This window comes from Ctenopharyngodon idella, chromosome 3 (genome assembly GCF_019924925.1).
Source record: "Ctenopharyngodon idella isolate HZGC_01 chromosome 3, HZGC01, whole genome shotgun sequence".
Taxonomy (NCBI): domain Eukaryota; kingdom Metazoa; phylum Chordata; class Actinopteri; order Cypriniformes; family Xenocyprididae; genus Ctenopharyngodon; species Ctenopharyngodon idella.
This window is the reverse complement of record NC_067222.1, coordinates 12,894,833-12,920,126: the sequence shown is the minus strand read 5'-3', so window position 1 is coordinate 12,920,126 and position 25,294 is coordinate 12,894,833. Positions and strand designations below refer to the sequence as shown.

The 25,294-nt window shown below is 36.8% G+C and overlaps 3 protein-coding genes across 67 annotated transcripts in view; 1 reads left to right on the top strand and 2 right to left on the bottom strand.

The window, feature by feature from the left end:
• Positions 1 to 25,294, top strand: part of LOC127509830 (uncharacterized) — a 502,366-nt gene that overhangs the window by 283,383 nt on the left and 193,689 nt on the right. The gene's annotated exons all lie outside the window — the stretch shown is intronic.
• The window catches only part of LOC127509908 (60 kDa lysophospholipase-like), a 390,873-nt gene that overhangs the window by 213,331 nt on the left and 152,248 nt on the right, over positions 1 to 25,294 (bottom strand). For 2 of the 16 annotated variants that reach the window (XM_051889240.1, XM_051889254.1), the window contains exons 1-2: positions 12,418 to 12,557; positions 11,724 to 11,858 (exon numbers count right to left, since the gene is read on the bottom strand). The gene's annotated coding sequence lies outside the window, so the exon portion shown is untranslated. The other 14 variants (XM_051889259.1, XM_051889255.1, XM_051889256.1 and 11 more) reach the window with 13 other exon arrangements.
• LOC127509999 (hepatocyte cell adhesion molecule-like) overlaps positions 1 to 25,294 on the bottom strand; it is a 220,653-nt gene that overhangs the window by 146,965 nt on the left and 48,394 nt on the right. The gene's annotated exons all lie outside the window — the stretch shown is intronic.

Sequence of the window (25,294 nt, the reverse complement as noted above, 5' to 3'; positions counted from 1 at the left end):
ATAGCTTCCACTTCCACACATTCATTGTTTTTAAGTGCAAAAACACACTTGGTCTAATGGGAACACTTTCCTTGTATTTCTTTGTTTCTATGTGCCGCCGTCACAGATGAAGAGGAGAAACCATGGATGAAGGGTGAGATTCTGTTGTTTGAATATCTTTAAAGCGTGATCATGATTTGATGTGTGAGATGTGGCTTCATTCACTTTAGTTTTTATTCAGTTTAGTTTTTTCATTCAGTTTTCAGATTTCAAACAGTTTAAATGAACTTTACATTTTAGTTTAGATGCACGAGTTCACAAGTACAATAAATATTGAACTTGTCAAATAAGTGAGATGAACTTCTGACAGTCTGTGTTCAATGATTTTGTACATGTAAATGCTTTGACTTCAGTTTTGATGTCTCATATAATATGACTAAATCCAGATCAGTACATCTCTCTTTTAATTTGCCATTGTCTGTGTATTTTCTGACAGATTCCACAGAAAAACGAGAGAATGAATCAGTGACTGTAGTGATGCCGCTGCTGAATGCAGAGGATCTGGATGGAGTGAATGAGCGGGAGAGTTTACTTTAATGAGATAAGACACGCCCACCAGTGTCAATCACTCTGACATCATCAACACTTCAGCTACAACAACAAAAACACATTTCTGCTTTCATAAGCCTCTAGAATCCGTCCAGTGAAAGAGAGAAATGAAGCCGTGTCTGTTGAGCTGATGAACCTGCATGTAAAAAGCTTCTGTGGTTTTATATGAACCCAGAAACACAGTAATCAAACACTTTCTAATGTTACACTTCATACCTGTACCACTGTTAACATAATACTAGTGTGACTCTCACAGCTTTGATTTTCTGTGATTATCGACAGGAATATGATTTTTATAAGATGTTTTACCACAGTATTTGAATTTGCCGTTTTATGTAATTAACACCAGTGCCAGATTAACATTCATGTTCAGAACTAATCACACGTCTTTGAGATCACATGACCTTCTCTTCATGTGTAGAAGTTCATTAGTGTGAATGAGACTAACAGCTTCGACCATTCAGTGTTATTCAGCTTCACTGTAAGTGACTTTATTATTGTAAAAATAACAATAATTATAACCAACTACTTAAGTTGACAATCTTTTTTATTTATATATATATATTTCTTTTTAAGTTGTAAATGTATGGCTTTTTTTGTTATATGACATAATTATGCTTGAATAAGAGTATATCAAAGATAAGATGTGAAGTGAATCTTCATCTTATCTGAATGATTGTAAATGTGAGTTGAATTTAAAGTGCCTATATATTCATGCTGAAGCACTTACAGTAGCCTTATTGTACTTCTCAAAAAAAAAAAAAAAAAGATGGAAAAAGACATTTTGCATAATACCATTGTGGTGTTTCTTGTGTTATAATTTTTTTCAGAAGCATGTTATTAATGAATATTTGAATTTAAAGTGCCTTTATATTCATGCTGAAGCACTTACAGTAGCCTTATTGTACTTCTCAAAAAAAAAAAAAACATTTTGTTCGGATTTAATACTCAGTGTCATGATACCACATTGTGGTGTTTGTGTTTTATTATTTTTTTCATAAGCATGTGATTGATGAATATTATTGCTATACTGCTGATCTTAATGTCTGACCTCTTCTGTCCTCTAGTGGACAGACACTGATACAGCTTTTGCTTCCTAATAAATCTTTTAACATGAATTATTGTCTAGTTGTGTTGATTGTAATGACAAATGCCCAGCAATACAACGAGACTATAAAATCAGCTGTTGTTTTTTGTTTTTTTTTCTTTTTATTGTTAAATCAAGTACTGCATTTTCACCCAGTGCCAAGAAAAGGCTCTCCACATGCACTTCATCTTTTTTCTGTTGTCTTTTTATTAGTTTTGATATTTTTATATAGAAAAAAAAGAGCGAAGAAAGAAAAAAAACAATAGAAACAGCAGCAGATGGAAGAACAATTATGGTAATAATATTAAAAGTAAATAAGTAATAACAGTAGAAATTACATTTAAAAGAAAAAAAAATACAGTTTCAGCTATGCTCAAAAATATGATCATGCAGTTATTAAAGCATTTCCACCAATGGTGGGCGAACCTCTTCCCAAAAATGTTTGTTTTCTACATTCCCAGAAGATGTGCATAATTGATCCACCTATCTGTGATACATGTGGATACATTTCACTCAGACAAAGTGAGGTGAGGAATTCATAAGTCCGTCCTGTAATTTTGTTAAAGGATATTGAGGTAAAAACAATCTTATATAGAGCACCACTGGTCTTCATCAAAGTTACACTCAAGCTCTGTTTGCCACACATCTTTCAGTGAGTCGGGGGAGAATCATGATGGTGTAACGGTGCTCACTTTTCCTTCTTAGTGTTGCTGAATTCATCAGAATCGTCTCTATCCTAGATCACTCCAGTGAGAGTCACAAAAGTGCTTATCCGAGAATGAATCTGCAAATACTTATAAAACTGTCATGGAACTCTTGAGATTAAATCTGAAAAGGACTTTTCACCCAAAAATGAAAATTCAATCATTTATTAATCACCCTCATGTTGTTCCACATCCATAAGACCTTAATTCATCTTCAGAACACAAATTAAGATATTTTTGATGAAATCCAAGAGGTATGTTGTTTACGTCCAGCGCTGCAGGTTCTACATCAGAACATCGACTCATTATTGGTCGGCTCTTGTGTCAGCATCACACACATCGTGCTGATCATGTGACCAGCTTTGGCCAATAATGAGTCAGAGTTCTGACGTAGAATCTGGAAGCACTGGACACAAACAACATATGAGAATGACACAGAAGAGAAGATATTGTTGAATAAAGTCATTATTTTTGCGCACAAAAAGTATTCTTGTCTCTTCACAACATTAAGGTTGAACCACTGCAGTCACGTGACTGTTTTAACAATGTCTTTAGTACCTTTCTGGACCTTGAATATGTTGATTATATTGCTGTCTCTGATGAATCAGATACTGCTCAGATTTCATCAACAATATCTTTATTTGTGTTCTGAAGATGAACAAAGATCTTACAGGTGTAGAACGACATGAGGGTGAGTGATTAATGACAGAAATTTCATTTTTGTGTGAAATAACCCTTTAAATGCTTGTCCTGAGAGCGAGTGAGTCTCTGTTCAACTTTACAGAATGAGCTCCAGCAGACGAAGAGCGATAACTCTGACTAAAATATACCTACATGTAAAACGAGTAAATGTACTTTTATGAAAACAACAACAGTAACTAAAGTGTCATTCATTGTTTTTACAGAAGTGATGTAATCTCTTCACTGCACTCTGAAAAATACTGACAAACCAATAAGAGACATGATTTTGGTCACAGAGCTGCTGAAGTTACATAAAACTGCCACTTGGTGGCTCACAAACAGGCTGATACCAACTGACAGCAAATTATTATTAATATGTGTATTCATATATTTGTATTATATTTCTATTTAGTTTGAGTATTGTCCATGTGTCAGGTTTTAGAGATGTACACATCACCACATAGGGAGAGAAAGTTAGAAATGATAATGTTTGGATTTGGTGGTAGCTCAGTTTTTTCACCACTTCTCACCATTTTTGTTAGAAATATAAACTGAATTTAGAAATGCTTTTGAAATGAAAAACTCTGTTAAATAAATATATATATATATATATATATATATATATATATAATTTATTATTATTAATACATACTGTGATTTCAGACTGTGGTGATGTGGTTTCTCCACTGCATGGATCTTCATGTGTTTCTTCAGGTGACTTTTAATAGTGAAACTCTTTCCGCACTTCTCTCTGCTGTGAATCCTCTCATGTGTTTTCAGATTTTTTGACACACTGAATCTCGTCACAGTATGAACACCAACAAACTTTAACAGAACCGCCAGAGACTCAGACACACTAAAACAAGGTGACTCTGTGAGAATACAAGCATTTGAGCCTCAAAAGATCTGGAGAAAGTGCACAGGGGAGAAGCCCATCGACTCGAGATCCTACAGTGTCCAGCTGGATTCTGGAGGGGTTAAAAAGAGAAACGGGGAACATCTCCGAAGGGAGCATGGAATGACCCCTAGAGACTCTAACCAAACAAAACAAAAGGTAGTGAAACAAAGAAACGCAGAAACCGCTGACGTTCAGTCACAACTCACCAGCAATATGGAGAATGAGATGTAAAGCGCTGTACAGTCCCATCTGTTTTCACAAAAGCAGGACGTTTAGTAAAGAAACCTCGACAATTAAAAGATGAAAAGGGTGTAAAACTGTCACATGGAAAAAAGAAAAGGAAACGAAAGATATGTAGAACTATTGTGATGGAAATGTGAAATAACTATATAGATGTTATAAGGAAATGGTAGATTGTTTTTTTCTAAAATGAATTGAGTTTTGTTGGGAACATTAGTTCTGTATTAAAAAATAAATATTAAACTGTTACGTCCCCAGCTAGTCTAGGGTAAGGAACAGGTAACAGAATAAAAAAAAAAATGGTGAGATGTGTGGAGGCAGCAAAGGTGCAATTCCCAACCCCAGAGCTGTAACAAAGACCAAAAACAACTCAATATCAAAAACAACAAGTTCTTTTATTTACTAATGTGGGAGGGTTTCAAGGCTTCAAGAGGGGGCAAGGCCAAAATAACAAACATAAACCCTCTAACTGTTAGAAAGAAACTAACTAAACTACAAAAGAAAAGAAAACAAAATACAATAATAAACTAACTCCCTAACTAGCTTAAACAAGAGAAAACAAGATATAAAGAAAATGGCACCCACCTCTCTACTAACCCTTCCCCAAATATTTAATATAAACTTAGTAAAGAAAGAAACCATAACAAAAGTATGTACAAAAGAGATGATAACTTACAAAAACAAAAAGGTTTTCTGGTAGCACCAAGTACAACAAAAGTGTCAACACAATAACAAAGGAATTAATCAACAAGGTATAAGTCAAAATAACAAATAAGTCTTTCTGGGTTGGGAAAAGAAGCCTCACAACGCAGCCTCCACACACACACACACACTGCTCTGTGCAATGGTGCTGCTTAAATCTCCACAGCTTTCTCCCCTCCTCCAATCAAGTCAGAACACCAATCATTGGAGTCAGGTGGCAGCCATCACTTCCTGCTTATGGAAGTAGAGAGAGAGAAAAAACAGAGAAAAGGGAAAAACAAAAAACAAAACATACGTCCTTGGACGTAACATAAACAAAGAGAGAAAGGATGTGACAATAGGAACAATTGTTGTATATTTTGTTGTAGTAGGGAGCTGAAAGGGAATACAGCCGAGGGTAACCACATGTGAGATGTGTGTAGAGGTTCATTAAAGAAGAGTCAAGTAGATTCAGATGATTGTCTTTATTGAATAAAAAAAGACACACTGAATGTTTTCTGTAAATTGTGATAAAAAAAATAAATAAATAATTATTATAGTATTTATTTTTTGCTTAGTGTAGCAAATTAGCTCAAGAGAAATATGAATAATTAATTATAACTCATATAAATATTTGGATCCCCTAGAGCAGGAGTGGGCAAACTCAGTCCTGGAGGGCCGCTGTCCTGCAGAGTTTTGCTCCAGCCCTAATCAAACACACCTGAACCAGCTAATCAAGATCTTCAGGATTACACGCAGGTGAGTTTTATCAGGGCTGCAGCTGAACTCTGCAGGGACAGCGGCCCTCCAGGACCGAGTTTGCCCACCCCTGCCCGAGAGCATGTAGTCAAAATCTGCATGATTAGGGACTCCAGTATATGAGCATGAAACACGGACAACTTTATGTGTGACACGAACAAGACTTTATTAACTAAACACTGAAACTACTCTAACACTCACACACATGCATACAGTTTACCAAAGAGAGCTGAAGCAGAATACAGGAAAGCAAGACGTTATAACATTGTTTAAAATTCAGCAGATCAACAGCCTTGAGCAAACCATCAGTTTCTTAGTTTAACACGCCCTTCTTTAAAAGGGGCAGGGATGATTAAAGGCACAATATGTAAGTTCAAGTTCAGTTTATTTATATAGCACTTATAAAACAGTCACACAACTGACCAAAGTGCTGTACAGAGCTTCAGAAAGAAGAAATAAAAGATATAGAATCAACAACACAGCTAAAACACAGTTTAAAAAAATAAATAAATAAATAAAACAAGGTATGGACACTTAACAGCATAAAAACACGGCAAGAACCACAGAAGAAGATTAATTATAATCCATGGAAAACAAGCACGTTTTTAGGAGAGACTTAAAAGTAGTCAGGGAAAGAGCTAACCTGATTTCTAAAGGCAGATTATTCCACAAGTATATACAAAGATGGAGTATATGGTTGCAGCAATTCAGATAAATAGATTGGGGCGAGATTACGTAGAGATTTATAAACAAATAAAAGGATTTTAAAATCAATTCTGAATTTAATAGGCAGCCATTGAAGGGTCCTCAAAATTGGAATATGATCGCTTTTACGATGTAAGATTTTTTGTAATAAAACATCCCAAAACCACTTGCACAGTGTGAAATATTTCATCAAGTTGTGTACTTACATTATCCCAAAAGTTCCCAAGGATTTGTTAATTAGGGCTGTGCAAAAAAATAAATTTTTTGATTAATCGTTTTTTAAAAATGCGGTCGATACGATATCGATTTTCAAAAGCCACGTATCGATTTTTTTTTTTTCATATTTACGCAAACATTGGACATAATATCTGATTGACGTTAATCTTATTACTAGACTTCTCCACTAGATGTCATCCTCTTATTTATCACAGCGGGGCCGGTGTCATTCATTCAGTGCTGAACATGGCGGATGCAGCTGCGCCTTTCAGCGTGAAAGACATTCCGGACAGCTGAAGGAACTGTCGGTTTCCCGATCGAGCCAGCGCTGCATGGTCATTAAAGTTTATCATTTGCACGCGTTTTCAAGCTTTGCCAATATAAGCATTCAAGTCAAAGAGAACTCGCGCGCGCTGTGATAAGTTTTGTGTGCGCGTCACACACACCCGAAGAGCTCAGAGCTGCGCGCCTCCGACAGCGTGCAAATAAGAAAATTAATTCTCTTTTATCTGTCATTGCGTCTAAACGAACAAATTTACACAAATTTATCTCAAAATCTCCGCCTTTACGAGTATCTCGGTAAACACAGTCGGTTACGGTTACGGTAAGCAGTAGAGATGTTTTTGTGGTTTAAAATGTATGTGTTAAGGATGAAAATGAAAATATCCCCCTTAGCAAATGGTGTCATCCTCTTCTCTTCTTCTTCTTCTCCTCTGTACCTGCACCGCTCAGCACGACCGTCATCCAGCGCGAAACACACGCAGAGTGAGAGCCCGTTATGTAGTGTTGTGAATCAACTAAGTTGCTCCAAAGCTGTGTCTCACACTTATTTCCTTTTACCTAGAGTTGTTCCGATTCCGAAACCATGAGTACTGGAGTCAGTATCCTGAATCACCATGGTACACCTATAATAAGTGTTTATTTTCGGACTATTTTAGTCCAGCGGGTCGCCGCCGCTGTGGAGTAGCACAGGACCTGGGTGACTCGTCCATAGTCATACACGGAGAGAAGTAGCGCCGGTTACAATGTTCTTCCGCGAGACTCATGCAGTTCTGTTTATTAACTGCTAGAGCGTGAAGCAAAAACAGCAGCGCGACAAATAAACTGCGTACCTGTGTAGTGCGTACGTGTGTCTCTGTTGTTAAAGCTTATCGTTAATTTGATACTCATTTTAACAATCGGGAGTCATGGAAACACTCCTGGCGTTTGGACCAGAGTGAAAACAAACGACATATCACTGTATACCAGCAGTATGTGTGAAAACACTCACTGTGGCTTTTTAAATGAATTGTTATTCATTCCTAGATTTATATCTGTTATTGTTCAGTTGTGGCTTACTATCAAACTAGACAATAAAAGAAAGTTTAATGTTTTTCTTTTGCTGTATTTATTCATTCCTCACACAGAGAGGATTTAACCTGAACCAGGCTTAACTCCTCAACTCCTAGCATTACTCTCTCTCTCTCTCTCTCTCTCTCTCTCTCTCTCTCTGTGTGTGTGTGTGTGTGTGTGTGTGGCCTGCCAGTGAGCAATGGACACACCACAGTTCTTTAAAAGAAAAAAGACAGATTCAGGTGAGAGACTAGGGACAGTCCATAATGACCTCTGTCTTTTATTTATTTTTTATTTTTTGTTCTTCTGAAAAGTTTTAAGCAAGCTAAAGTAACCGATAAGTAATTTGATACAACAACAGCTGGTTTGCATTATCTAGGCAATGGTCCCTTGCTTTTATTTTTTTTATTTATTTCAAACCCACAATGGAGAATACAGCTTCTCTTGTGAAAGGAATTTGTCATTTAAAAAAAGTTTCTAAGCCCAATAATAATAATAATAATAAAGACATTTTAAATGACACGCCTCTGTGTGCCTTTTGATCATATCCTTAGAATCTGTAAATGGTCTCCATAACATACGCAAATCCGAAAATTGCTCATGCATCAATATGCGAGCTCATGTTTAGGCTACCATCAGTCCCACTGGATGCTTTTGCTATGAATGCCAATTGTGTGTCATGTCTTTTCGAAGTCTGTCAATATGCACCAAGAGTAACCAAGAACATAAGAATCAAGAACATAAAATAATATATTCAAATAATTAAAAATGAAAATAATTACAATTAGTAAAAGTGTAATAAATAACAGTTGAAATTAAAGTGATAAAAAGACAAACCTGAGCGTTGATTTCTGTATCTTCTGTCCACCTCTAGAGGTCCAAATACCAAATAAAGCTCTTTGCTGGTATTTATATATCCAGGACACTTTGAAATCACGTGACACAGGATTTCTTTGAAATCACATCATAGCAGTTTCTTGAAATCACATGGCAAAACAGAAAGTTAAAGTGTTTGTACTTAACTATTTGTGGTATATATGATGGAAATAAGTGCAAACAGTTTTGTACATAACCTTTAGAGGCCGTTCACATATCGCGTCTAAAAGTGCGTGGAAAGCGCGGCCGCACCGCTTTCTCCTTCTTTCCAAAGCGCTTGCGCTCCCGTGGCGTCTGTCGTTGCTATGCAACCATGAACTGCGCTCTCCACGAGGAGCAGGAGCTTTCAGCAAAGGATAAATTGATTTCTATCCCTTGTATTAGCTTTACTACTAGATATAATTATGGAGATGAGATATAAAAAACACCCTATACAGCTATAATCAGCTGTTTGGCTGAGATTTCGATGTTTTGTTACGGAAAGGCGGAAGCTGAACGGTTGGTTCTTGTCACATGACCTGCGGTGTGCTTGCGGCATTCTGAAAAGTTGAGAATTTTTCATCTCGATGCGCCTGGAAAACGCACCACGTGCGCGTCGCTTCCATTATGAGCGCGCCTGCCGTGCGTGCGGCTACATTTGAAATAACTGACTTGCGTGCGGGAAAGACGCGATATGTGAACGGCCCCTTATGCTGTTTATTTTACAGATTCTCACCTTTCAGTCATATCTCCCTTACTTTTAAGTGTACTGAAGACATTGAGTAATCATTCACAGTAGTAATTCAGCTTCTCCAAAAGGTCCCTTTTTAAGGAAATGAGATAAGTGTGGGTTGTACATGTCAAATCTGTCAAAATCTGTTCTTCTGAAAATAGATTGGTTAGTGTGAACCATCGTCTATCCGGACAATATTCACAGGACCTAAAGACACATTATAGAGATGCAGAAAGCTGGAAAAAACTACAAAATCATGTCCGGGGTGTTCATCACATTAAGACAAATAGTCTACAAATAGAGAGAAACATAGATATGCTTATCTATGTACAGGTGCTGGTCATATAATTAGAATATCGTGAAAAAGTTCATTTTTTTATTGTAAATTATTTTAAAAAATGAAACTTTCATATATTCTAGATTCCCTACATGTAAAGTAAAACATTTCAAAAGTTTTTTTTTGTAAATTTGTTGATTAGAGCGTACAGCTAATGAAAGTCCAAAATCCAGTATCTCAAAATATTAGAATATTTACATTTGAGTTTCATTAAATGACCATCCCTACAGTATAAAATCCGGGTATCTTTTGTTTTTTGAAACCACACTAATGGGGAAGACTGCTGACTTGGCAATGGTCCAGGAGACAATCATTGACACCCTCCACAAAGAGAGTAAGTCACAGAAGGTCATTACTGAATGGGGTGGCTGTTTACAGAGTGAAATATCAAAGCATATTAAATGCAAAGTTGACTGGAAGGAAGAAATTGGGTAGGCAAAGGTGCACAAGCAACAGGGATGACCGCAAGCTTGAGAATACTGTCAAGTAAAGCCGATTCAAACACTTGGGAGAGCTTCACAATGAGTAGAATGAAGCCGGAGTCAGCGCATCAAGAGTCACCACAATCAGACATCTTCAGGAAAAGGACTACCAAGCCACTTCTGAACCAGAGACAATGTCAGAAGCATCTTACCTGGGCTAAGGAGAAAAAGAACTGGACAGTGAACAGTGGTCGAAAGTCCTCTTTTCAGATAAAAGTAAATTTTGCATTTCATGTTGAAATCATGGTCCCAGAGTCTGAAGGAAGACTGGAGAGGCACAGAATCCAAGCTGCTTGAAGTCTAGTGTGAAGTTTCTGAAGTCAATAATGATTTGGGGGGGGCCGTGACGTCTGCTGGTGTTGGTCCATTGTGTTTTATCAAGTGCAAAGTCAATGCAGCCATCTTCCAGGAGATTTTGGAGCACTTTATGCTTCCATCTGCTGACAAGCTTTATGGAGATGCTGATTTCCTTTTCCAGCAGGACTTTAGCACCTGCCCACAGTGCAAAAACCACTTCCAAGTGGTTTGCTGACCATGATATTACTGTGCTTTATTGGCCAGCCAATATGCCTGACCTGAATCTATGGGATATTTTCAAGAGAAAGATGAGAAACAGTCGATCCAACAATATACAGATGATCTGAAGACTCAATAGTGCCTCAGCAGTGCCACAGGCTGATCACTTCCATGCCACACTTCACTGATGCAGTAATTTGTGCTAGGAGCAAGTCATTTGCTGTAATATGTCCTGCCGATCAAGTATTGAGTGCACAAAAGAACATACTTTAAAGAACTTTAACTTTTCTGTTTTGCAAATTCATTTTTTGATTGATTTTAGGAAATATTCTAATATTTTGAAATACTGGATTTTGGACTTTCATGAGCTGTACGCTCTAATCATCAAAATTAAAAAAAAAAAAACTTTTGAAATGTTTTACTTTACATGTAGGGAATCTAGAATATATGAAAGTTTCATTTTTAAAAATAATTTATAATAAAAAAATGAACTTTTTGATGATATTCTAATTATATGACCAGCACCTGTATATGCCAACTGAGAACTTTCATCTCTTTTTAGCCTCTAAAATACAATGCAGACATATTGCTAATGTAACCCATCTATAGGTAAATACACAACTCTAGGTTCGTAAGAGGTTCAGACATTGCAACACAAATGAATGGACGGATTCACTGTAACAGTTTCAATGTAACTTTAGTAGGAAAATGATATTGTACAAAGTAAAAATAGAAGGTAGCTGGCGTACAAATAAAATGAAAGAAAGCCCCCTTTTTAAACTAATATTGGTGTGTGTGTTTATCAGTGTACGTGTATTCGAACGACCAGTTCGGCAGTCTTTCGAAAATGGCCAAAACCAAACAATGTCCTCCAATGTATGTAAGATTCTTTGTTGGGAACAGTCCTACCACATAATGTTTCTCAGGATTTGAAGTTCAAGCTCGCAGAGACTCCAGAAGATCCAGTTGGTTGGCTCACCATCTAAGGTTTCACACTCCTCACCGATCAACGGACAGAATCCCCTCGTTACTAAAAGACCCGACCTGAATTTACAAAACAGGTGACTGTAAAACATTTGTTTAAACATTAACATCAATTAGGCCTAATGATGATCATTTCTATGAAAATAACTTCCATATGTTACATATATGAACACTGTATGTGAAAACATCAATGAAATACTGATGCATTTCAATGAATTGGTCTGATAAAATAATCAAACAACATCATCCTAACTGCAAACATTGTACTATAGATTACACAGTACAAAAGAAATAGGAAATAACACTCAATGTGTATTATTTTCAATATACACTTGCAAAAACTAGAAAATTTGTCTTGCATCCTCATTTAGAGCATTTGGCCTATTTGGCCTGCATAAATGCATACTTAAATCCCAATATTACAAATAGTAAACATTATAGAACATCATATAGAACAAGATGATATAAAAAAGACAAACATTTCACTGAAATTAGAGTAGTCGTTATGATTTTGAATGATTATGATGCAATAGCCCATGTTGTGCAGTAACATAGCACATGGTTTAGCCTCGTAGGCTCAGATCAAAATCAATATGACAAAATAATTGACAGAACTCACCAAGATACGCAGGAAACCTGATTAATGAAACTGATGCTGTTCCACTGCGATCTCTCTACTATATAACTTTTTCCGATCAGTAAGATGTGTTCTCACTCTCTACACCTGGTTTGATCGGTTTTGTACATGGATCAGCACTGAGCCGATTCAACCAATGAACAATGCAGCAAGGCGGGACAAAGGCAATACAACATTTTGATTGGCTTAGAGAGAGAGAGAGAGAGAGAGAGAGAGAGAGAGAGAGAGAAATCAAAGTGTTTTTTTTTTTCTTTTCTTACACACATAAATTGGGTTACACTAAGGTCTTTATTTTAACAGCTTATTAAACCAATTTCTAGACTCCAGATGTCTGTGTATAGTTGTACACTATTATTTATTTTTTTTAAAAAGGGATAAGTTGCGTGGATCACGGGATGCTGGCAAAGGCCACACACTGTCTTTGCAGAGGGCCCAAGATTCGGCGCTTCGCCCCTGAGATGCGCATGCAACAAAGAAGATGTGCATTTGTGGATCCGGTGACACGCGTGCATTCATTGCGCGTCACCTGAGTCAAACTAATTTGATTCATTTGGATTTTGAGACTTCCTTTTCGTGGTTTTCAAGCATTTCACAACCTACACACAAACAACTACCAAATGAATAAGCCTGGTGCAAATTATTAATGTGTGCACAACTACCCAACTTTTTGACAAATTCACAAATGTGCGTTGCTACATTTAAACTAATACTTTACAACTTCTGTGTGCAAAATCCAGAACTACATGAATGTGAAGCCTTTTGTACAAATAAAGGCATAGTTGTGAATACAAAACTTCGATTTTGTATTAACGTAGGTCAGAATTTGTGCTTGCAAAGAGTATCTGTATTTGTGGATCCGGTGACACGCGTGCATTCATTGACTTGTTTCTGAGTCGATCCTATGATTCATTTGGATTTTGAGACTTTCATTTCGCCGGTTTAGCCTTGCACAATCCACACACAGCTGTCTAAGAAAACCTGCTACCACTAGATGGCAGTATAGCCTGCTAAAACAGTCAACAGTACCGCAATCGAGCGTTCTTCCCCATGTAAGTCGCTAACATGTCTTAAAGGATTAGTTCACTTTCAAATGAAAATTACCCCAAGCTTTACTCACCCTCAAGCCATCCTATGACTTTCTTCTTTCTGATGAACACAATCGGAGATATATTTATAAATATCCTGACGCATCCAAGCTTTGTAATGGCAGTGAGCGAGACCAACGAGAATGAGCTGAAGAAAGTGCATCCATCCATCATGAACGTGTACTCCACACGGCTCTGGGGGTTAATAAAGGCCTTCTGAAGTGAAGCGATGCATTTGTGTAAAAAATATCCATATTAACAAGTTATAAAGTAAATATCTAGCTTCCGCCAGACCGCCTTCTGTATTCACCTTATGAAAAAAACAGAACTGACGTTGCGTCAGTTTAGCCAACCAGCTTTTTCCTGCTTGGTATGACATTGAAAAGCAGAATGTTATTGATGATCTGAAAAACATCAACAGTGCAGCAATTACATTTGATGGATGGACCAGCATTACTCAGGACTACTACATTACAGTCTGTAACGAGTAGAAATAATGTGTGAAGAGCTTTAAGAGCGCGCGCTCCCTATTGAACTGTCTGCATTGTATGTGCGCCTAGAGCACCCCATGTATGCAGGTTATTTATGTTGTCTGTTGCTCGTTTCAAATTATTTTGTTTTAGTAACGCTGTGTATGGTAGAATATTTGTGACGGACACTAGTTGCGTGAGTTTCATGGGGAATAAAGTGCAAGCTGTGAAATCTCAATCGCCTCCGTGAAGTCCGTCTGGTACCTGCAATCACTCCAGCTAAATATGGAAAGCCAAATGGGTCATTATTTGCCATTAACCAAACGCCTGGTGTCCAGAAAACGCTGTTTTTTTTGCAGCACTTTAGACGAAAAGTCTACACAGGGCTGGAAATGGGGGTAACACGGGGGGATGGAGTCCGGGGAGTGAATTTTAAGGGGGGACGGCATTCCAGTTCAAATTGGTTATTTTTTTTAGGAAAATGAAAGGGATTTTTAATTTATTCACTCAATAGCCTATAAAGTGATACGTGATTCAGAACAAAAACATATAGCACAATAAAAAATATATTTAAAAAAATGCAGTGCATTATTCTATGTTTGTATGCGCAATCGACTTACATGACTGGCCATATTATGAGAACCGATCATCATCAGAGCAAACCACTTCTGGTAAATTAACTGGGATAAACCGAGATTTTATACAAAAATCTGAAGAGAAACTGTTACTTTGATAGATGTGATAACTGAAAAATATATGCGAATAAAACCTAGTTTACGTAGACCAGGGATTCCCAAAGTGTGGTACGCGCATCCCCAGGAGTACACGAGCTGCCACCAGGGGCTGCGCGAGAGGAAAAATGTAATGGCGGTCTGTTTTTTTAAGTGGGATTTTTCCATACAATAAAAAAAAAACATGAACAGTAAACATTTCCTTTGTAATCGCTTTTATTTTAAATAAAAAACTATAATTTATTAGTTTTTGATAGAAACGTAGAAGAAGACAGCTGCTGTCTTCTTCTACGCACTGCTCTTCTTTTATGCACTGCAGACTAGGCTATGTGCGTGCCAACTCGTTTCATTCATTCCATATATATATTATAAATATGCTTAACTGGCTGAAACCAGGGAAACTGTCAAGTGGGACGTCTTATGATAAAGTTGTTAGTCACGAAGGAGGAGAGGGACCAAGAGAGAGAGTGAGGATTTGGAGGCAACAGAGACGGAGAGAATAGAGAAAGAAAATGAGCGGGAGTCAGAAGATGCGCCGGAGGAAACTTTCGTTTGTAACTTCGTTGCAATTTAACTCAATGTACTGTCGTTCTAATTTCCATAACCGTTGTGTTATAATGATGATGATGCTAGCTCCACGGTCATTTAATAGGCCTATTGCTGCAATGTTTCTTTTACGCGGCTGAAAATAACCGTGCTTTCTGTTACCGAGCCTGTGTCTGTCACTCGTCCTCTTAAAAGTGGAAGCTTGTGCGTAGCTTTGTTGCATTATATTGAAACTTTGTTGATGTTGTTATTGTCATGCGTGTTCTGGTTATTTGCGCATGATTAAACATGAGTCTTTATATGGCGATAAAACAAAGCTTTGTTGCGTTTTTTTTTTTTTTTTTTTTTTTTTTTTTTTTTGAGGGGATTGGGGGTGCGCCAATCCGGTTGGGACATAGAAGGGGGTGCGCAGGAAAAAAAGTTTGGGAACCGCTGACGTAGACTCTCTGAAATTACCCAGGTTTAATCAGATTTAACCCTCTGAGCCCGATGAACGCGCTGGCATGTTATGCTGGATTTTTTTCCTCATGACAGCGGAAACAACTTAAAATACTCCGTCATTTTTGGCCATACAAATAAGTGCACCGCTCAGCACTTCTACAGACACGTGAGCGCGCTCACCTCACGATGGTGCATGAGCACCAGGTGCGTTCTCTACGAGTCGTCCTAACCATAAATATCTATGCTTCTAATAACGCACTGGTTCTATCACTGACGGACACGCATAATCTTGAGGAACATTGACATTTCTCTGTTCTTGCTCAGCTTCATCTGCCAGTTTATGCCTCGCTCTTCTTAGCTCTGCTGCCGCCATGTTTCCAACACCTGGCCCCGCCTTGACGCAGTGATTGACAGGGCGGGGAGGAGACGTGATCGGCTCAGAATGCATTTTCAAATCCACATTGAATTTTGCTACATTCATTGCGGGACATTTAATGAAAATGCAGTCGCAAGTATTTAAAGCTACAGTCCGTAGTTTTGCCTCTTTGTCGCCATCTCTGTTTGATCACTCATTGAGTTCACATAAATTTTTCTATTAAGTGCAATATGACTTCACAGTAATTTTACAGTAAACTACTGGCAGCCAATATTTGACTGTTTATCAGTTAATCACTGCAAATTTACACTGCAAAGTTTTACATTATATTATTGGTGGTCTATATTATTAATGATAATCAAAGAACAAAGTAAAAACTTTAAAAAAGATTCATCTACTTAAATTATACAGTTGTGACTATGCAGAGTTATTTTATACTTGATTATTCAATTTCTGTTGTATTTTTACTTGAATACTACTGTTAGACCTATTTGAAAAAATATACAGCACTGTTTAATTTGTATCTTTATTCTACTGTATTTATTTATGCTGCTGCTTCTGTGTTTATTCATTCTTATTTTATTACTGACTATTGCAACAAATAATCTCATAAAAACACAAATACATTGAGTGAGCAAACATTTCAGTGAGACAATTGTAATTTCTTTTTAAAAATATGTATAAAAATGCCCCCATGAGAGTAATCTAAGGGGGGAATTACCCCCATTTCCGAAATGAAATTCTTGCTCGAAAAGTATCATTGCTCTATTTTTTTTTTTCTTTTCACTGTGGTATCGACTTTGGTATTGAATGCACTGCAGCATGAAGCTTTTTGTTGATTGTCACCATTGCTGAGATTCATACGCTAATTCTTGATGTCAGTGTGAGTCTGAATGATACTGTACTTCAAAAATTACTGTCAAGCATTTTTTATTATTTTTTTTTTATTCAAGTGATCAGATTGTCATGACACTGCTGGAGCACATGCTGTAGAAAGATCAGTAGAAAGTTTAGAGGCACTAAACCCTGACAATCAGTGATGAGGTTTCAGATGTAATCGGTGAACAAAACCACTTTATGATGTTTATATCATTAATAAGTAACAAACATCTGATTTCTGGCTTTCTTTAACATAAGAATCACATTTTCTAAACACAGTGCTAAAACAACAACAACAACAACAGTGTTTCCTTTAGTTGTGCTCTTGATCTTTGAACTTTCCAATTAACTTTTTTTTTGCTGTTCACCAAAATAGTGACTTCAAAAACAGTATATATATTTTCAATAAATAAATAAGCTGGTAAAGCTGTTTTTGGAGTTGTTTATCATCCTCTGCTCAGATCTTGAGAAATTCAATTGTTTGCAGTTGATGTTTCAGTGGATGACATCAGATCAATTATTATTTGCAGTAGAATTTGAATGTGAATAAAAAATAAGAGAATTATTTATTTGGTTTAACCTAGAAAATACGTCAGATTAGGTTAAATGAACACGAGCTGTGGTATTGAAAACTTAAGTTCACTAGAAAAGTAAGTTCACTTTACTTTTGTAAAGTTATTCCAACTAAGATAAAAATGTTCACACTGTAAAAAAACTTAACTTTTTGAGTTATCTTTTACATTGACTCAGTTAAGTTGAATTTTAAGTACAGGTGCTGGTCATATAATTAGAATATCATCAAAAAGTTGATTTATTTCACTAATTCCATTCAAAAAGTGAAACTTGTATATTATATTCATTCATTACACACAGACTGATATATTTCAAATGTTTATTTCTTTTAATTTTGATGATTATAACTGACAACTAAGGAAAATCCCAAATTCAGTATCTCAGAAAATTAGAATATTGTGAAAAGGTTCAACTTTGAAGACACCTGGTGCCACACTCTAATCAGCTAATTAACTCAAAACACCTGCAAAGGCCTTTAAATGGTCTCTCAGTCTAGTTCTGTAGGCTACACAATCATGAGGAAGACTGCTGACTTGACAGTTGTCCAAAAGACGACCATTGACACCTTGCACAAGGAGGGCAAGACATAAAAGGTCATTGCAAAAGAGGCTGGCTGTTCACAGAGCTCTGTGTCCAAGCACATTAATAGAGAGGCGAAGGGAAGGAAAAGATGTGGTAGAAAAAAGTGTACAAGCAATAGGGATAACTGCACCCTGGAGAGGATTGTGAAACAAAACCCATTCAAAAATGTGGGGGAGATTCACAAAGAGTGGACTGCAGCTGGAGTCAGTGCTTCAAGAACCACTACGCACAGACGTATGCAAGACATGGGTTTCAGCTGTCGTGTCAAGCCACTCTTGAACAACAGACAGCGTCAGAAGCGTCTCGCCTGGGATAAAGACAAAAAGGACTGGACTGCTGCTGAGTGGTCCAAAGTTATGTTCTCTGATGAAAGTAAATTTTGCATTTCCTTTGGAAATCAAGGTCCCAGAGTCTGCAGGAAGAGAGGAGAGGCACACAATCCACGTTGCTTGAGGTCCAGTGTAAAGTTTCCACAGTCAGTGATGGTTTGGGGTGCCATGTCATCTGCTGGTGTTGGTCCACTGTGTTTTCTGAGGTCCAAGGTCAACGTAGCCGTATACCAGGAAGTTTTAGAGCACTTCATGCTTCCTGCTGCTGACCAACTTTATGGAGATGCAGATTTCATTTTCCAACAGGACTTGGCACCTGCACACAGTGCCAAAGCTACCAGTACCTGGTTTAAGGACCATGGTATCCCTGTTCTTAATTGGCCAGTAAACTCGCCTGACCTTAACCCCATAGAAAATCTATGGGGTATTGTGAAGAGGAAGATGCGATATGCCAGACCCAACAATGCAGAAGAGCTGAAGGCCACTATCAGAGCAACCTGGGCTCTAATAACACCTGAGCAGTGCCACAGACTGATCGACTCCATGCCATGCCGCATTGCTGCAGTAATTCAGGCAAAAGGAGCCCCAACTAAGTATTGAATGCTGTACATGCTCATACTTTTCAGTTGGCCAAGATTTCTAAAAATGCTTTCTTTGTATTGGTCATTAGTAATATTCTAATTTTCTGAGATACTGAATTTGGGATTTTCCTTAGTTGTCAGTTATAATCATCAAAATTAAAATAAATAAACATTTGAAATATATCAGTCTGTGTGTAATGAATGAATATAATATACAAGTTTCACTTTTTGAATGGAATTAGTGAAATAAATCAACTTTTTGATGATATTCTAATTATATGACCAGCACCTGTACTTTCAACCTGACAATGTAGTTATTTGAACTTATAAAGTTTAGTTGGAATAACTTTACGAAAATAAAGTGAACTTATTTTTTTAGTTTTAAACACCACAGCTCATGTCCCAGATAGCAGACCAACCTTGAATCAATGTTTATGCATTAACCAAATTATCATTGAATCAATGTTGAAATTTAAGTTGATTTTTCATCAGGTTTGCACCCTGAAATAATGTTATTTCAATGATGAAAAATAGATCAAGATGGTTGTAAAATTAATGTTTTTTCAACCTTAATTAAATCACCTCTTTAACATTGAATTAACATGGAAACAGTATCAAATCAGTCTTGCTTTGTGTACAGCAAGATTAAACCAGTTAAATGTCTATTTCTACTCATTTCAATCAGAGACAATGTAAGGGCTGGAGTTAATATGGTTTTAATGAACAATTCACAACTTCCTTCAGTTTACATACAAATGTATTTATTTATAACCACACACTGTTTGAACAGGAATTAACATCACATTCAGGAAAAACAAGTGGCTGGAAAAATGGCATTTCATGGTGACAAACAAATAGACCTGGGGCCTGTACCATGAAGCTGGATTAGCTGGCTAGCCAGCTAAGTTTCAGATTAGTTTGTGCCAATCCTGGGTTTTAGGAACCATGAAAGTGACTTGGCTTTTAGCGGTGTTCATCACCATAGTAACTTACGCTCCACAGCTAACCTGCTCCGGGGCAGGTTATGTTCTGGGTAAAAGATCTCAAACCAAAATTGGACCAATCAGATGTGAGCAAAGTGACACTGACACATCCAACGCAATAAAGTCCCTCCCCCAGTTTCTCTTCCTCCAAATTAAAGATCACTATATAATAAAAACAAATATTTAACGATGAAATTGTCTTGCTTTAATGATTTATAGAATTATTTTATGACTTATATATGATTTAAATAATTATTATATGATCTATATTATTAATCCATTTCACACAAGCAATTTTAGTTTAACAGTTATTATTAAGCATTTATTTTAAATAAATATTTATACAGAATGTAGAATCAACAGATAACTCTTTAAAAATGACTACATAACGTTACATGTTTGAGTCTCTATTGCTGTATATAATAAACTATATAAACACTTGACAATTTTCACTTGCTCTGATAGAGCAAGATAATTTCTTTTATTTGTCCTTTTTCATGGACAAGTTTCTTCTTTAGTGTAAATGCATTTAAATTCTTCATTTTCTTCAGCAAAAGAGTTTTGAATCGTGTTGACTCTCTCGCGAGAAGTAAATCACGGTTTCTTTCTGCTGCAAGGCATGTGATTGGCTGTTTGCCACTGATGTCACGCATTCACGTGCACGCGCTCCACAAACTCAGGATCAAAGCCTGAGTTGACAGAGAAAGTTGATGATCAGCATCATGGTACCAACAAAGCCGGATTGGAGTGGTTTGGTTTTGTCAACTTGAAATTAATCCTATAACCCTGAGTTTGTTCAACTACCATCATGGTACAGGCCCCTGGTTTCACAGACAGGGTTTAGGCTAAGCCAGGATCAGACCTTAGTTCAATTATTTAAGTAGCTTTTATAGACATGCCTTAGAAAAAACAATCATTGCCATTGTTTTGTCTCAAGATAAACACCAGTGGTGACATATTTTAAGATATGTTTTCAGTTAAAACAGCTCAAACATGCATTTTAGTCTGGGACTAGGTTTAAGCCTTGTCTGTGAAAGGGGTTAAGTAGTAAAAAAATACATTATTGGCATTCATCTTGAGACAAAACAATAGCACAGACAAATTTTAAGATGTCAGTGCAAATTACTTTCAGTTAAAACAGCTCAAACATGCATTTTAGTCGTTGGAAAAAGAGCCTGGAAAACTGTGACAACATAAATGCAACCTGCATCTGTAAAATGGAAGTAAATACACATGGAAACTCACCATCGAGGACAGAAACACAGTACTACAGACTGAAACACTACCACAGTTCACTGTTCAGGACTTGAAGCTTTTCAAGGATTGAAGCTACTCTTCTAATGCAAAAAGTATGTCCTTATTCATTAAATTGATACTCTGACGAACTCAGGGATTTCCACCATGAGCAAAGACCGCAAGCTGATCAGGAGCACAAACGGAGGCAGTTTTGCAGAAACAGCAAACACAAACTTTGAGGCCTCCTTTTTCTCAGGCTTCACTTGTTGTAAGACATCTAAAGAAAACAAAAACAAACAGGAAGTTAAAACTGCACAATGTTCTTAAACATTTGATCGGTAGTAGTGTATGACTGACAGAAGGTGGGTCATAAATATTTGGAAATGTGACTGTTACAATGTACAACAAAATTAAGTGAAACTTGAAATATGATTTAAAAAAAAAGGTTTAAGTTAAAACATGCTGAATTCAAATTTATGACTATTTAATATAAACCAGTATAGGTTGATGTATACCAGAAATAAAACCAAATTTACCCAAGTCTAATTGCGCATCACACGCTGAAAATCCCCCCCAGCAAACCCAAACAAAAACTTACCAAATGCAGATGCAGTTTTACAATCGTTTCACACTTGGGTAAATTTGGTTTTATATTCGCATAGGCTACAATAACTTTGTACACTACATTGGACATTCGCAAGTAAGTATGCCATTAAAATAATACTTGCCCATTTTGATCGATTGTGAAAAATGTTGTAGGTTTACAATCGTTGGTTGTAAATATCGTGTCGCTGTTCAGAATCTGCAAACATTAACTTTATTGCACATTATTAGAACGTTCTTAAACGCGGAAGTCCGAATGTGCGAATATAAAACCAACTTTACCCAAGTTCAGTTCAGCCTTCAAATAACCCGCTGTTAAACTGAAGTACAGGGACTTCACTGCACATTACTCAAACCACCCGCCCCTCCGTAAAGCTAGACATTGTTTGCAATAAAACAACTTTCTCACACCTGAAAGGAGGGCAGTAATCAAATCCAATACAGCATCCGATGGGAACACATACAAACCGATGAAAAAGACAGGCTGGGGTACAACAAACGAGCCATTGGTGCAACGAGCAGTAATAAAAAGAGATTAGCACAACGCTACGTGCTAACAGCACATACTTGTAACCACTGTAGCAACAGAAAAAGGGGAGGATCCGGACGTGACGCATCCCAGGCTTCTTCTTCTTCTTCTTCTTCTTCTTCTTGTGACGTTTATTGGCGGTGGGCAAGCCAACTTTTGGTGCACTACCGCCACCAACTGAACTGGAGTGTGAAGTGACAATGGGAATGATTATATATCTATATCTACATCCATATATACGTGTATATATACACACATATATATACATACATACACATATATATCTATAAAAAAAAAAAACTTATATTATATAAAGACTTATATTCTCCTGAAGTTTCCTGTATCTATTATATATTTTATTAACATTCTTCTGAATTTTCTATTGCCTAATATCAGTTCTAATGTCATATTATTTGCACCTTCTGTTTGTATCTTTGTTTTTAGCATTTGTCTCTCTTTACTATATGCTCTACACAGGGGCGCAACTGTACATTTGCTGAGGGGTATGCGAGATCATGGTTGGCGCCCCCTCTAGCCTACATTGTGTTTGTCTACTTGTGACTTTAATGAATATGACATTGAGCAATTGATATGATCAATTAATCCAGAAAATCCAAAGGATTCACATTTTCTCACATTTTTCATTTTTCTTGCCACTCTATATCCCCTAACCCTCACACACAGAAAACTTCCTGCATTTTACTGTCGATTTAACACGGTAATTAGATTAATTAATTATTATTAAATAAATTAATTACGATTAAAAAAAAAACTTTAAATTTTAAAACTTAATCACAAAAGTGATTCAGCGGATCATTCATAAAAGACTTGAAGCGGCGCTACACAGACCGACCGGTGTAAGACATCAAACACTTACAGGTTACTAATAGGTTACGTTTACCAATTTCTTGTTATCCACATGGACATCGATGTCCTCATTTTAAGACACTGTTTTTCATTTTCATTTTCTTTTTTGCGTTTTCTGTTCTCTGTTCTGCGCCCCAGAAACGCTTCCCTCCTCTGTCCATTTTGGACATGTGACTGTCCGTAACAGAGCAGCGGCTCTTGTCGAAATGGTGAGCAGTTGATATCACTTGAATTTAAAATGCTAAACAAACATTGTTTTTCAACAAACATCATTTTTAAATTTATTTTAAACGTTTTATTCAAAAAGATTTTCAAAGACGTTTTGGCACAATGGCGCACCCTCCGTGCGGCGCCCCTATGCACTGCATATACTGCATACCCCATTTTTGCGCCACTGGCTCTACACTGTAATTAAATGCTCCACTGTTTCAATTTCACCACAAAATCGACAAAACCCAGAAGGGTGCTTCCTGATTTTATGCAGGTTTCCATTTAAAGATGAATGTCCTAATCTTAATCGTGTTATTATTACTTCTTCTCTTCTTTTAAAGTCACTTCCAGTCTCATTAATTTGTAATCCTAATTTCTTTTGGATTTTATATAGATGTCTACCTGTCTTCTCCATATCCCATTTTTGTTGCCAAGATTTAATAACAGCTTGCTTTATAATTATCTTTGCTTCTGCTTTACTGATTTTTACATCAATTTCTACATTATTTTTATTCAATGATCTTTTAGCATGTTTATCTGCCATTTCGTTTCCATCTATTCCAACATGTGCTGGGACCCATATGACACAACCCTGTCATGATCATGTAATCTATACAGCAGTTGCATTATTTCTATAATAATATCTTGTCTGCAATTTGATTGACCCGATTAAATACTTCTTAACGCAGCCATTGAATCTGAACATACCACTGCTTTCTTAATCTGAGTCTCTTCCAACCATTGTAAAGCTATGACAATAGTAATCAATTCTGTAGTAAATACAGATAAGTAGTCTGGTGTTCTTTTTGTAATAATTACTTCTTGTTGTGGTATGACTATTGCTACTCCTGTCTTATTGGATTCTGGATCTTTTGAACCATCTGTATAAATCTGTACATTATCATAGTACATCCGTTCCATATACTGATTTACTTCATTTATTACACCACTATTGGATTTTTCTACTTTTAGTAAATACAGATCTATTGCAGGCATTTTAAATAACCACGGAGGGAGTACAGCTATAGGCACTGCATCACTGTATTTCCTATTTACTAAATCCATTGTTTGTGCCATTTCTTCTGCTATCCACCCAATGCTTTTTTATATTTGTTCTCTCATGCTCCCAACATTCTTCAAATATCGCCTTTGTTGGATGCTTACTGCTGTGGCCTTTTAAAGATACCCAAGAAGTCATTTTTAATTGCATGCGTCTTTCTTCTAAGGGCATTTCACCCATTTCTACCTGCAGAGCAGCTCTGGGTGATGTTCTGAACGCTCCGCAGCATATTCTCAAAGCTTGTGTCTGCACCTTGTCAGTTTTTTCCAGTACATGCCGGCTTGCTGATCCGTATGCAATACATCCATAATCAATACCACACCTAATAACTGCTAGATATATGTTTCTACGGCTAGCCCCCCATTCACTACCCGCTAAACATCTCATAACATTCAGTGCTTTCTTACATTTAGTCAATAACTTTTCTACATGTATATTAAAGTTCAGTTTCTCATCTAACCAAACACCAAGAAACCTTACTACTGATACCTGCTCCAATTGCTTTCCATAAAGAAACAACTTAATTTGAACATTTTTCTTCTTTGTAAAACATATTACCTGTGTTTTCTCTACTGATATTCGAAAGCCCCACTTCTGTGCCCACTCTTCAACTTTATTTACTGCTTGCTGAACTTTCTTAACTGTGTAAGTTATATTTCTGCCTCTTCTCCAAAGTGCACCATCGTCTGCATATATTGACCTCCCCATCCCTTTTTCCACCTCATTAAATATATCATTGATCATTATATTAAATAGAAGGGGGCTGCATCCCAGGCTG